The sequence below is a fragment of the Pseudorasbora parva genome, chromosome 18 (genome assembly GCF_024679245.1).
Source record: "Pseudorasbora parva isolate DD20220531a chromosome 18, ASM2467924v1, whole genome shotgun sequence".
In the NCBI taxonomy this organism is placed as follows: Eukaryota; Metazoa; Chordata; class Actinopteri; order Cypriniformes; family Gobionidae; genus Pseudorasbora; species Pseudorasbora parva.
Window position 1 is genome coordinate 44923276 of NC_090189.1, and position 13278 is coordinate 44936553.

Below are 13278 nucleotides of genomic sequence, written 5' to 3' on the forward strand. Positions count from 1 at the left end.
CAACATAATATCTCGTTATTTTAATATAATAAGTCGTTATTTCTACATAATTAAGTCGTTATTTCAACATAATAAGTCGTTATTTCAACATAATATCTCATTATTTCAAGATAATAAGTCGTTATTTCAACATAATTAAGTCGTTATTTCAATATAATATCTCGTTATTTCAACATAATAAGTCGTTATTTCAACATAATATCTCGTTATTTCAACATAATAAGTCGTTATTTCAAGATAATAAGTCGTTATTTCAATATAATATCTCGTTATTTCAACATAATAAGTCGTTATTTCAACATAATAAGTCATTATTTCAACATAATAAGTTGTTATTTCAAAATAATAATTTGTTATTTCAACATAATATCTCGTTATTTCAACATAATAAGTCGTTATTTTAACATAATATCTCGTTACTTCAAGATAATAATTCGTTATTTCAACATAACAAGTCGTTATTTCAAAATAATAATTCATTATTTCAACATAATATCTTGTTATTTCAACATAATAAGTCGTTATTTCAACATAATAAGTCGTTATTTTAACATAATAAGTCGTTATTTCAAGATAATAATTCGTTATTTCAAGATAATAATTCGTTATTTCAAGATAATAATTCGTTATTTCAACATAATAAGTCGTTATTTCAACATAATATCTCGTTATTTCAACATAATAAGTCGTTATTTCTACATAATTAAGTCGTTATTTCAACATAATAAGTCGTTATTTCAACATAATTAAGTCGTTATTTCAAGATAATAATTCGTTATTTCAACATAATTAAGTCGTTATTTCAACATAATAATTTGTTATTTCAACATAATATCTCGTTATTTCTACATAATTAAGTCGTAATTTCAACATAATAAGTCGTTATTTCTACATAATATCTCGTTATTTCAACATAATAAGTCGTTATTTCAACATAATTAAGTCGTTATTTCAACATAATAAGTCGTTATTTCAAGATAATAAGTCGTAATTTCAACATAATAAGTCGTTATTTCTACATAATATCTCGTTATTTCAACATAATAAGTCGTTATTTCAACATAATTAAGTCGTTATTTCAACATAATAAGTCGTTATTTCAAGATAATACGTCGTAATTTCAACATAATAAGTCGTTATTTCAAGATAATAAGTCGTTATTTCAACATAATAAGTCGTTATTTCAACATAATAATTCATTATTTCAACATAATAAGTTGTTATTTCAAAATAATAATTTGTTATTTCAACATAATATCTCGTTATTTCAACATAATAAGTCGTTATTTTAACATAATATCTCGTTACTTCAAGATAATAATTCGTTATTTCAACATAACAAGTCGTTATTTCAAAATAATAATTCATTATTTCAACATAATATCTTGTTATTTCAACATAATAAGTCGTTATTTCAACATAATAAGTCGTTATTTTAACATAATAAGTCGTTATTTCAAGATAATAATTCGTTATTTCAAGATAATAATTCGTTATTTCAAGATAATAATTCGTTATTTCAACATAATAAGTCGTTATTTCAACATAATATCTCGTTATTTCTACATAATTAAGTCGTTATTTCAACATAATAAGTCGTTATTTCAACATAATTAAGTCGTTATTTCAAGATAATAATTCGTTATTTCAACATAATTAAGTCGTTATTTCAACATAATAATTTGTTATTTCAACATAATATCTCGTTATTTCTACATAATTAAGTCGTAATTTCAACATAATAAGTCGTTATTTCTACATAATATCTCGTTATTTCAACATAATAAGTCGTTATTTCAACATAATTAAGTCGTTATTTCAACATAATAAGTCGTTATTTCAAGATAATAAGTCGTAATTTCAACATAATAAGTCGTTATTTCTACATAATATCTCGTTATTTCAACATAATAAGTCGTTATTTCAACATAATTAAGTCGTTATTTCAACATAATAAGTCGTTATTTCAAGATAATACGTCGTAATTTCAACATAATAAGTCGTTATTTCAAGATAATAAGTCGTTATTTCAACATAATAAGTCGTTATTTCAACATAATAATTCATTATTTCAACATAAGTCGTTATTTCAAGATAATAATTCGTTATTTCAAGATAATAATTCGTTATTTCAACATAATTTGTTATTTCAACATAATATCTCGTTATTTCAACATAATATCTCGTTATTTCAACATAATTTGTTATTTCAACATAATATCTCGTTATTTCAACATAATATCTCGTAATTTCAACATAATAAGTCGTTATTTCAAGATAATAAGTCGTTATTTCAAGATAATAAGTCGTTATTTCAAGATAATAAGTCGTAATTTCAACATAATAATTCGTTATTTCAACATAATAAGTCGTTATTTCAACATAATATCTCGTTATTTCAACATATTAAGTCGTTATTTCAACATAATATCTCGTTATTTCAACATAATAAGTCGTTATTTTAACATAATATCTCGTTATTTCAAGATAATAATTCGTTATTTCAACATAATAAGTCGTTATTTCAAAATAATAATTCGTTATTTCAACATAATATCTCGTTATTTCAACATAATATCTCGTTATTTCAACATAATAAGTCGTTATTTCAAGATAATAAGTCGTTATTTCAAGATAATAAGTCGTAATTTCAACATAATAATTCATTATTTCAACATAAGTCGTTATTTCAAGATAATAATTCGTTATTTCAAGATAATAATTCGTTATTTCAACATAATTTGTTATTTCAACATAATATCTCGTTATTTCAACATAATATCTCGTTATTTCAACATAATTTGTTATTTCAACATAATATCTCGTTATTTCAACATAATATCTCGTAATTTCAACATATTAAGTCGTTATTTCAACATAATAAGTCGTTATTTCAACATAATATCTCGTTATTTCAACATATTAAGTCGTTATTTCAACATAATATCTCGTTATTTCAACATAATAAGTCGTTATTTTAACATAATATCTCGTTATTTCAAGATAATAATTCGTTATTTCAACATAATAAGTCGTTATTTCAAAATAATAATTCGTTATTTCAACATAATATCTCGTTATTTCAACATAAGTCGTTATTTCAACATAATATCTCGTTATTTCAACATAATAAGTCGTTATTTCAACATAAGTCGTTATTTTAACATAATAAGTCGTTATTTCAAGATAATAATTCGTTATTTCAAGATAATAATTCGTTATTTCAACATAATATCTCATTATTTCAACATAATAAGTCGTTATTTCAACATAATATCTCGTTATTTCTACATAATTAAGTCGTTATTTCAACATAATAAGTCGTTATTTCTACATAATATCTCGTTATTTCAACATAATAAGTCGTTATTTCTACATAATTAAGTCGTTATTTCAACATAATAAGTCGTTATTTCAACATAATATCTCATTATTTCAAGATAATAAGTCGTTATTTCAACATAATTAAGTCGTTATTTCAATATAATATCTCGTTATTTCAACATAATAAGTCGTTATTTCAACATAATAAGTCGTTATTTCAACATAATAAGTCATTATTTCAACATAATAAGTTGTTATTTCAAAATAATAATTTGTTATTTCAACATAATATCTCGTTATTTCAACATAATAAGTCGTTATTTCAACATAATAAGTCGTTATTTTAACATAATATCTCGTTACTTCAAGATAATAATTCGTTATTTCAACATAACAAGTCGTTATTTCAAAATAATAATTCATTATTTCAACATAATATCTTGTTATTTCAACATAATAAGTCGTTATTTCAACATAATAAGTCGTTATTTCTACATAATATCTCGTTATTTCAACATAATAAGTCGTTATTTCTACATAATTAAGTCGTTATTTCAACATAATAAGTCGTTATTTCAACATAATAAGTCGTTATTTCAACATAATTAAGTCGTTATTTCAAGATAATAATTCGTTATTTCAACATAATAAGTCGTTATTTCTACATAATTAAGTCGTTATTTCAACATAATAAGTCGTTATTTCAACATAATTAAGTCGTTATTTCAAGATAATAATTCGTTATTTCAACATAATATCTCATTATTTCAACATAATAATTCGTTATTTCAACATAATATCTCGTTATTTCTACATAATTAAGTCGTTATTTCAACATAATAAGTCGTTATTTCTACATAATATCTCGTTATTTCAACATAATAAGTCGTTATTTCTACATAATTAAGTCGTTATTTCAACATAATAAGTCGTTATTTCAACATAATAAGTCGTTATTTCAACATAATTAAGTCGTTATTTCAACATAATAAGTCGTTATTTCAACATAATTAAGTCGTTATTTCAACATAATAATTCGTTATTTCAACATAATATCTCGTTATTTCTACATAATTAAGTCGTTATTTCAACATAATAAGTCGTTATTTCTACATAATATCTCGTTATTTCAACATAATAAGTCGTTATTTCAACATAATTAAGTCATTATTTCAACATAATATCTCATTATTTCAAGATAATAAGTCGTTATTTCAAGATAATAAGTCGTTATTTCAACATAATAAGTCGTTATTTCAACATAATTAAGTCGTTATTTCAACATAATATCTCGTTATTTCAACATAAGTCGTTATTTCTACATAATTAAGTCGTTATTTCAACATAATATCTCGTTATTTCAACATAAGTCGTTATTTCTACATAATAAGTCGTTATTTCAATATAATATCTTGTTATTTCTACATAATAAGTCGTTATTTCAACATAATATCTCGTTATTTCAACATAATATCTCGTTATTTCAACATAATTAAGTCGTTATTTCAACATAACATCTCATTATTTCAAGATAACAAGTCGTTATTTCAACGTAATTAAGTCGTTATTTCAATATAATATCTCATTATTTCTACATAATTAAGTCATTATTTCAACATAATATCTCGTTATTTCAACATAATAAGTCGTTATTTTAACATGATTAAGTCGTTATTTCAACATAATTAAGTCGTTATTTCAACATAATATCTCATTATTTCAAGATAACAAGTCGTTATTTCAACATAATTAAGTCGTTATTTCAACATAATATCTCGTTATTTCAACATAATAAGTCGTTATTTTAACATGATTAAGTCGTTATTTCAACATAATATCTCGTTATTTCAACATAATAAGTCGTTATTTCAACATAATTAAGTCGTTATTTCAATATAATATCTCATTATTTCTACATAATTAAGTCATTATTTCAACATAATATCTCGTTATTTCAACATAATATCTCATTATTTCAAGATAATAAGTCGTTATTTCAAGATAATAAGTCGTTATTTCAACATAACATCTCGTTATTTCAACATAAGTCGTTATTTCAACATAATAAGTCGTTATTTCAACATAATAAGTCGTTATTTCAACATAATACCTCGTTATTTTAACATAATAAGTCGTTATTTCAACATAAGTCGTTATTTCAACATAATAAGTCCTTATTTCAACATAATATCTCGTTATTTCAACATAATAATTCGTTATTTCAACATAATATCTCGTTATTTCTACATAATTAAGTCGTTATTTCAAGATAATATCTCATTATTTCAACATAAGTCGTTATTTCTACATAATATCTCGTTATTTCAACATAATAAGTCGTTATTTCTACATAATTAAGTCGTTATTTCAACATAATAAGTCGTTATTTCAACATAATTAAGTCGTTATTTCAACATAAGTCGTTATTTCAACATAATTAAGTCGTTATTTCAACATAATAATTCGTTATTTCAACATAATATCTCGTTATTTCTACATAATAAGTCGTTATTTCTACATAATTAAGTCGTTATTTCAACATAATATCTCGTTATTTCAACATAATAAGTTGTTATTTCAACATAATTAAGTCGTTATTTCAACATAATATCTCATTATTTCAAGATAATAAGTCGTTATTTCAAGATAATAAGTCGTTATTTCAACATAATATCTCGTTATTTCAACATAATATCTCGTTATTTCAACATAATAAGTCGTTATTTCAACTTAATAAGTCGTTATTTCAACATAATAAGTCGTTATTTCAACATAATTAAGTCGTTATTTCAACATAATATCTCGTTATTTCAACATAAGTCGTTATTTCTACATAATTAAGTCGTTATTTCAACATAATATCTCGTTATTTCAACATAAGTCGTTATTTCTACATAATAAGTCGTTATTTCAATATAATATCTTGTTATTTCTACATAATAAGTCGTTATTTCAACATAATAAGTCGTTATTTCAACATAATATCTTGTTATTTCAACATTAGTCGTTATTTCAACATAATATCTCGTTATTTCAACATAATTAAGTCGTTATTTCAACATAATATCTCATTATTTCAAGATAACAAGTCGTTATTTCAACATAATTAAGTCGTTATTTCAATATAATATCTCATTATTTCTACATAATTAAGTCATTATTTCAACATAATATCTCGTTATTTCAACATAATAAGTCGTTATTTTAACATGATTAAGTCGTTATTTCAACATAATATCTCATTATTTCAAGATAATAAGTCGTTATTTCAAGATAATAAGTCGTTATTTCAACATAACATCTCGTTATTTCAACATAATAAGTCGTTATTTCAACATAATAAGTCGTTATTTCAACATAATAAGTTGTTATTTCAACATAATACCTCGTTATTTCAACATAATAAGTCGTTATTTCAAGAACATAATATCTCGTTATTTCAACATAATAAGTCGTTATTTCAAGATAATAAGTCGTTATTTCAACATAATAAGTCGTTATTTCAACATAATAACTGCTGAAACAGTATCGAAGCTGATGGTTAAAGAAAGCATTACTCGTTGGGGAGTCCCCGATTATGTGTTGTCAGATCAAGGACCGCAGTTTGTGTCTGAAACATTCTCTGAGACCTGCAAGTGATGGAATTTAACTCAGAAATTAACTACAGCTTACCATCCACAGAGACAGAAAGAGTGAATCGTACCTTGAAGACTATCAATCAATCAATCAATCAATCAACTTTATTTATATAGTGCTTTTACAATCACGATTGTGTCAAAGCAGCTTCACAGTGTCAAACAGGATAATATTGCGACAAAATTAGATTTGGCTGTACAGTCGTACTGGAGAAAACAGTGATGTTATCATCTTATTTTAATTTATCATATAGCGAAAATGTTGGCAGATCAGTATTATAGTTCATAGAATTAAATAAGACCTAATTCATACATTTTATTTGTATAATAAGTAGAATAACTTTAATCATATTTTTAGTGTCCCCAACTGAGCAAGCCAAGCTAAAGGCGACAGTGGCAAGGAACCAAAACTCCATCAGGGCATGATGGAGAAAAATAAACCTTGGGAGAAACCAGACTCAGTCGGGGTGCCAGTTCTCCTCTGGCCTATTAACACACTGTGTAAGATTATTATTCTGGCAACCTTACAGGTCAGAAATCAAATTAGATTGGAATATTCAAAATTTCATGGTATCACGGAAGAGACGGATTTATTTAGGATGGGGCGTCGATAACACAAGAGTATGAATACATGAAAGATCGGAATTATTGCGCCGAAGACGGGTTTTGAGCATGTCGTGCCGGTGAGGCAAACTCAGAGGAGACACCATTTGACACGGCTCAGCAGACACTCCAGGATGAGCTGGTCATGTCCAGGCAGGTCCACCATTCGATCCGGACAGGGCCCAGATCCGGGATAAACCTCGGGATAAACAGAGAGACTAACATTAGCGTAGATGCCACTCTTTTTATGATGTAACGAGTACATCAGGTGTTATGGGAAGTGTTCCCGGTTCCAGCTGACCTAGTTAATGCAGCCTAACAATCAGTCAATTGATTTGAATAATGAAAGTTAAAAATGTTCTATGTGTATGCCATAGTAAAGAGATGTGTTTTTAGTCTAGATTTAAACTGACAGAGTGTGTCTGCTTCCCGAACAATGCTATTGTTATTCTAGGTATTATAAACTGGCCAGAGTTTAGAGACCTCAATAGACGTGATGGAGTATAATGTGTTAAAAGCTGGCTTAAATACCGGGGAGCTAAACTATTTAGTGCTTTGTAAGTAATAAGCAAGATTTTAAAATGTATGCGATGTTTAATAGGGAGCCAGTGCAATGTTGACAGAACTGGACTAATATGATCATACTTCCTGGTTCTAGTAAGAACTCTAGCTGCTGCATTTTGGACCAGCTGGAGTTTGTTTATTAAGCGAGCAGGGCAACCACCCAGTAGAGCATTACAATAATCTAGCCTTGAGCTCATGAACGCATGTACTACCTGTTCAGCATTTGGCATCGAAAGCATGTGCCGTAATTTAGATATATTTTCAAGATGATAGAATGCAGTTTTACAGATGCTAGAAACGTGGCTTTCAAATGAAAGATTGGTATCAAAGAGCACACCCAGGTTCCTCACTGACGACGAGGGCTTGACAGAGCAGTCATCAAGAGTTAGACAGTATTCTCGGTTACTACTTGTAGAGCTTTTCTGTCCAATAATTAAAAATTCAGTTTTATCTGAATTAAGTTGCAGGAAATTACTATTCATCCAATTTTTTATATCAGCTCTGCATTCCGTTAATCTTGTGAATTGGTAGGTTTCGTCAGGGCGTGAGGAAATATAGAGCTGAGTATCGTCAGCATAACAATGAAAACTAACGCCATGTTTCCTAATGATATCTCCCAGTGGAGCAGATACAGGGTGAAAAGCAGCGGTCCTAACACTGAGCCTTGCGGTACCCCATACTGAACTTGTGATCGGTGTGACATCTCTTCATTTACTGCTACAAACTGATAAAGGTCAGATAAGTACGATTTAAACCATGCCAAAGCAGTTCCTGTAACATGGGATCCACTGGAGGCGAGGTTGATGAACCCAAGTGCAGTTTATTTACATAAATCCAAAACATAAACGTAAAACAAAGACTGGGCAAAAGAACATAAAACTTGGCTTGACTTGACTTAAACTTGACATAAACTAGACTTGACTATACAAACAAACACTCACCAACAGCAGGTTACAACATCAACATCACATCAACATCACATCAACATCACATCAACATACAATAACTGACCAAGACTATGGCAAACATGAGGGCTTAAATACACAAGGGCAAGTGACAAAACGAGGGACACCTGTGAACAACGATTAACCAATAAACCAATGAAAACAAGACACAGGAGCACGAGGCAGGAACACATGAGGGCATGGAATCACATGACAAAGGACCACATGACAAGACCAGGAAGTGCATGACAAAACATGACAGTGAACATGAAACCTTAAAACATGAAACATGAACCTATACCAAAACACCTTTGTGACAGTTCCACTAACAGCAACATAATTTTCGATTCTATTCAGAAGAATATTGTGGTCGATAGTATCGAATGCAGCGCTAAGATCGAGTAACACTAATAGAGAGACTCAACCACGATCAGATGATAAGAGTAAATCATTTGTAACTCTAATTAGAGCAGTCTCAGTACTATGATACGGTCTAAATCCTGACTGGAAATCCTCACATATACCATTTCTTTCTAAAAGGAGCATAATTGTGAAGACACAGCCTTTTCTAGTATTTTTGATAGAAACGGTAGATTCGAGATTGGCCTGTAATTGACTAATTCTTTAGGATCAAGTTGCGTTTTTTTAATAAGTGGTTTAATTATAACCAACTTAAAAGTTTTCGGTACATATCCTAATGTCAAAGATGAATTAATGATATTAAGCAGAGGATCTATGAACTCTGGAAGTATCTCTTTTAATAGCCTAGTCGGTATAGGGTCAAGCATACATGTTGTTGATTTTGATGATTTAACAAGTTTAGCCAATTCTTCTCCTCCTATAGCAGTGAAAGAGTGTAATTTTTCCTCAGTGACACTACAATGCTCTGTCTGAAGTGATGCTGTAATAGACGGCTGCATGGTTATAATTTTATTCCTAATATTATCAATCTTACTAGTAAAGAAGTTCATAAAGTCATTACTGCTGTGTTGTTTACAAACATCAGAAGCTGAAGCTTTATTTTTTGATAATTTAGCAACTGTATCGAATAAATACTTAGGGTTGTGTTTGTTTTCTTCTAAAAGAGTTGAGAAATAAGCAGATCATGCTCTCTTTCCACAAATTGCGAAAAACCTCCAGTTTTGTTTTCTTCCAGCTGCGCTCCATTTTCTGGCTGCTGTAAGGGCCCAAGTGTGCTCGTTGTACCACGGCGTTGGATTATTTGCTTTAATCTTCTTTAAGCGCCGGGGAGCAACTATGTCTAAAGTGCTAGTAAAGAGAGAGCCAATAGTTTCTGTTGCAGCATCAAGTTCCTCTTGGCTATCTGTAATGCTGAGGAGATGGAACTGATGAGGAAAATAATGGACAAAGCAATCTTTAGTCGCAGCGGTTATCATCCTGCCATATTTGAAGCGAGGGGATGGCTTCCCTTGTGAAAAAAAGTGCACTTTAGTGTACTTTTATAAAGTGTACTTATTACACAGATAATATACTTATACTTAATACACTTAAGTGTGAATTAAATGCTGTTGGCTTTTTTTTGGTCAGTAAATTCCTGTTAGTGGCTGAAGTGGATGATGGCGATGGCGCCTGTGTGTTGGGCTTGCCGTCTGCCGCTCTTGTGGTTGCTCGTCTGGTTGTCTGTTCTATTTTTAAACTGTTACACGCTTTTAACCTATGACCGTCAAGCACTTTTGGATATTCGCAACTCGGTTGCGACCTCACTTTCAACCGTTTACACTCTAGATGTGGACTGCTCTTTTAACAAGACTGATGAGTCGTCCACATCGGCTGTCCCATGGCATATTCGCCGATGGCCCCTCAGCATCCCGCAGAAAAAACGAGAAAACCGCGGAGGTTACATCGTGAAGCTAAAAGCTCACCTGCGGGCTGGTTTTCTCTCGGATCCTTCACCCGCATCACTTCACGGCGGTTCTACCTGGCGCCCACGGGACGTGGCATACCGGTGGCTTCGTCATGTGCTCCCTGTGCACCCAAGCCCGGTTTTTCGTTCCGGTGTCCACCGCATCGGCCTCGGCTCCGGATGTCGGGGACGGGGAGTGACTCACAGTAATCTGCGCACGCTGGAAAGAGCGTCCTCATCTCCCGCTACTATCCCTCCACCGAAGATGGCATTATTAAATGCCCGTTCTATGGTGAACAAGACCTTCCTTCTAAATGACTTTTATTCAGCACACAACTTGGATTTTATGTTTATCACGGAATCATGGATAAAGGTTGGTGATCTATCATAGCTATCAAAATCCAGTGTTCGGCACTTTGCGGACGTGAGTTTTTGTTGTAGATGTCTGTCTTAAAAAAAAAAAAAAAAAAAAAAAAAAAAAAATGTGTATTGTGCTAATTAATTGAGCTTTCTTACAGCTCTTACAGGTTTTTGGCCTTGTCTGTTCCGTTGCTTCTATTACTCTCCCCTTTTTTGTAAGTCGCTTTGGATAAAAGCGTCTGCTAAATGATTAAATGTAAATGTAAAATGTAATGTAACTCCGTTTTCTGAACTGATCCCGACTGACTGTACATTTTTTAACTCTCCTCGTCCGAGTGGCCGCGGGGGTGGCATAGTAACTATTTTATGGAACTCGCTCTCTGCACTCTGTCGATTGGTCCCTGGAACGGCCTTCTCCAGCTTCGAAGCTCTTTTTCTTCACTTGGACTGCAGGAACGGTCCTGTATGTTTAGTGGTGATTTATCGTCCTCTGCACTCCACTAAGGACTTTATACAGCATTTCACTGAACTGATTGGCAATATTGCCATAAATTATGACCACTTCCTATTGGTGGGCGACTTTAATGTCCATGTCTGCTGTCCTTCTAACCCCTTATCACACGAGTTTCTTAACATTATTAATGATTTTAATCTCTCACAGTGGATCAGTGACTCTACACATATTTTGGGTCATACGTTGGACCTTGTACTATCATATGGGTTGGATGTGACGGATGTTGTGCTCTCAGATTTTATGATTTCTGATCATAAGCCTATATTATTCACACTATCCCTTCCAGAGCTGTCACTTTCTTCTAGTACAACTGTTAATCTTTCTCGTTTCTATTCTCCTCAGTTTAGCACAAATTTCAACTTGTGCTTTGAAGAGTATTGTTCCTCACAATTAAATTTGGATCAACCATTTCTTGACTTGGATGCTGATCAACATCTGAGCCTTCTGAACTCTGCCTGGCTTAAGGTAGCAAATGCAACTGCACCACTTAAGCCTCACTGAAATCCAAAACCATACTGTGGCAAAACTCTGCTACCCGCCTTTTGAGACAAAACTGCAGGAAGGCAGAACGTAAATGGAAACAAGACAGGCTGCATATCTCTCTTCAAATGTTCAGAGACTCGCTTATTTCATACCAGGCTGCAGCCAAGTCTGCTAAAGCTGCATATTTCTCCAAATTAATTTAAACTAATCACTCTAAACCTAAGGTTCTGTTTTCTATTATTCAATCTGTTACCAATCCTTCCGTGAACACCCCACCGGTGGCTTCTGATGCTCTCTGTGAAAACTTCTTGAGATACTTCAGTGACAAAATTACAAACTTAAGACTTGACGTCCGTCCCACCTTAACGTTAGCTAATTCTCCAATCATGTCACCCGCCTATGTATTTCTGGACACTTTTGAACCCATCAATCTCCAGAAGTTGAAGGAAGTTATTGACAAAATTAAACCTTCCTTTTGTCCTGGCGATATTATTCACCCCAAATTTTTAAAATTGATTATTGATTCGATTGGGTCTGGTCTGCTATCTCTTGTTAATAAGTGTCTCCTAACGGGTTCTGTTCCTGCTGACCTTAAAGTCGCTACAGTCACTCCTCTGCTCAAGAAGTCTTCTCTGGACCCCACTGTCCTAAAAAAATTTCGTCCCATTTCTGTTCTGCCTTTTATTTCAAAAGTTTTAGAGAAAATTGTGCTGAATCAACTTCAACACTTTATGTCTAGTAATTCTATTTATGAGGTTTTTCAGTCTGGTTTTAAATCCGCTCACAGCACTGAGTCTGCCCTTCTGAGAGTTGTTAATGACATCTACATCTCCACTGACTCTGGGGACTCTGTGGTTCTTATTCTCTTAGATCTGTCGGCTGCTTTTGATACCATAGACCACTCCTTACTATTATCTAGACTAGAGTCCTGGGTAGGCCTAAAAGCAAATGCACTGAAATGGTTTCATTCTTACCTATCTGACAGAA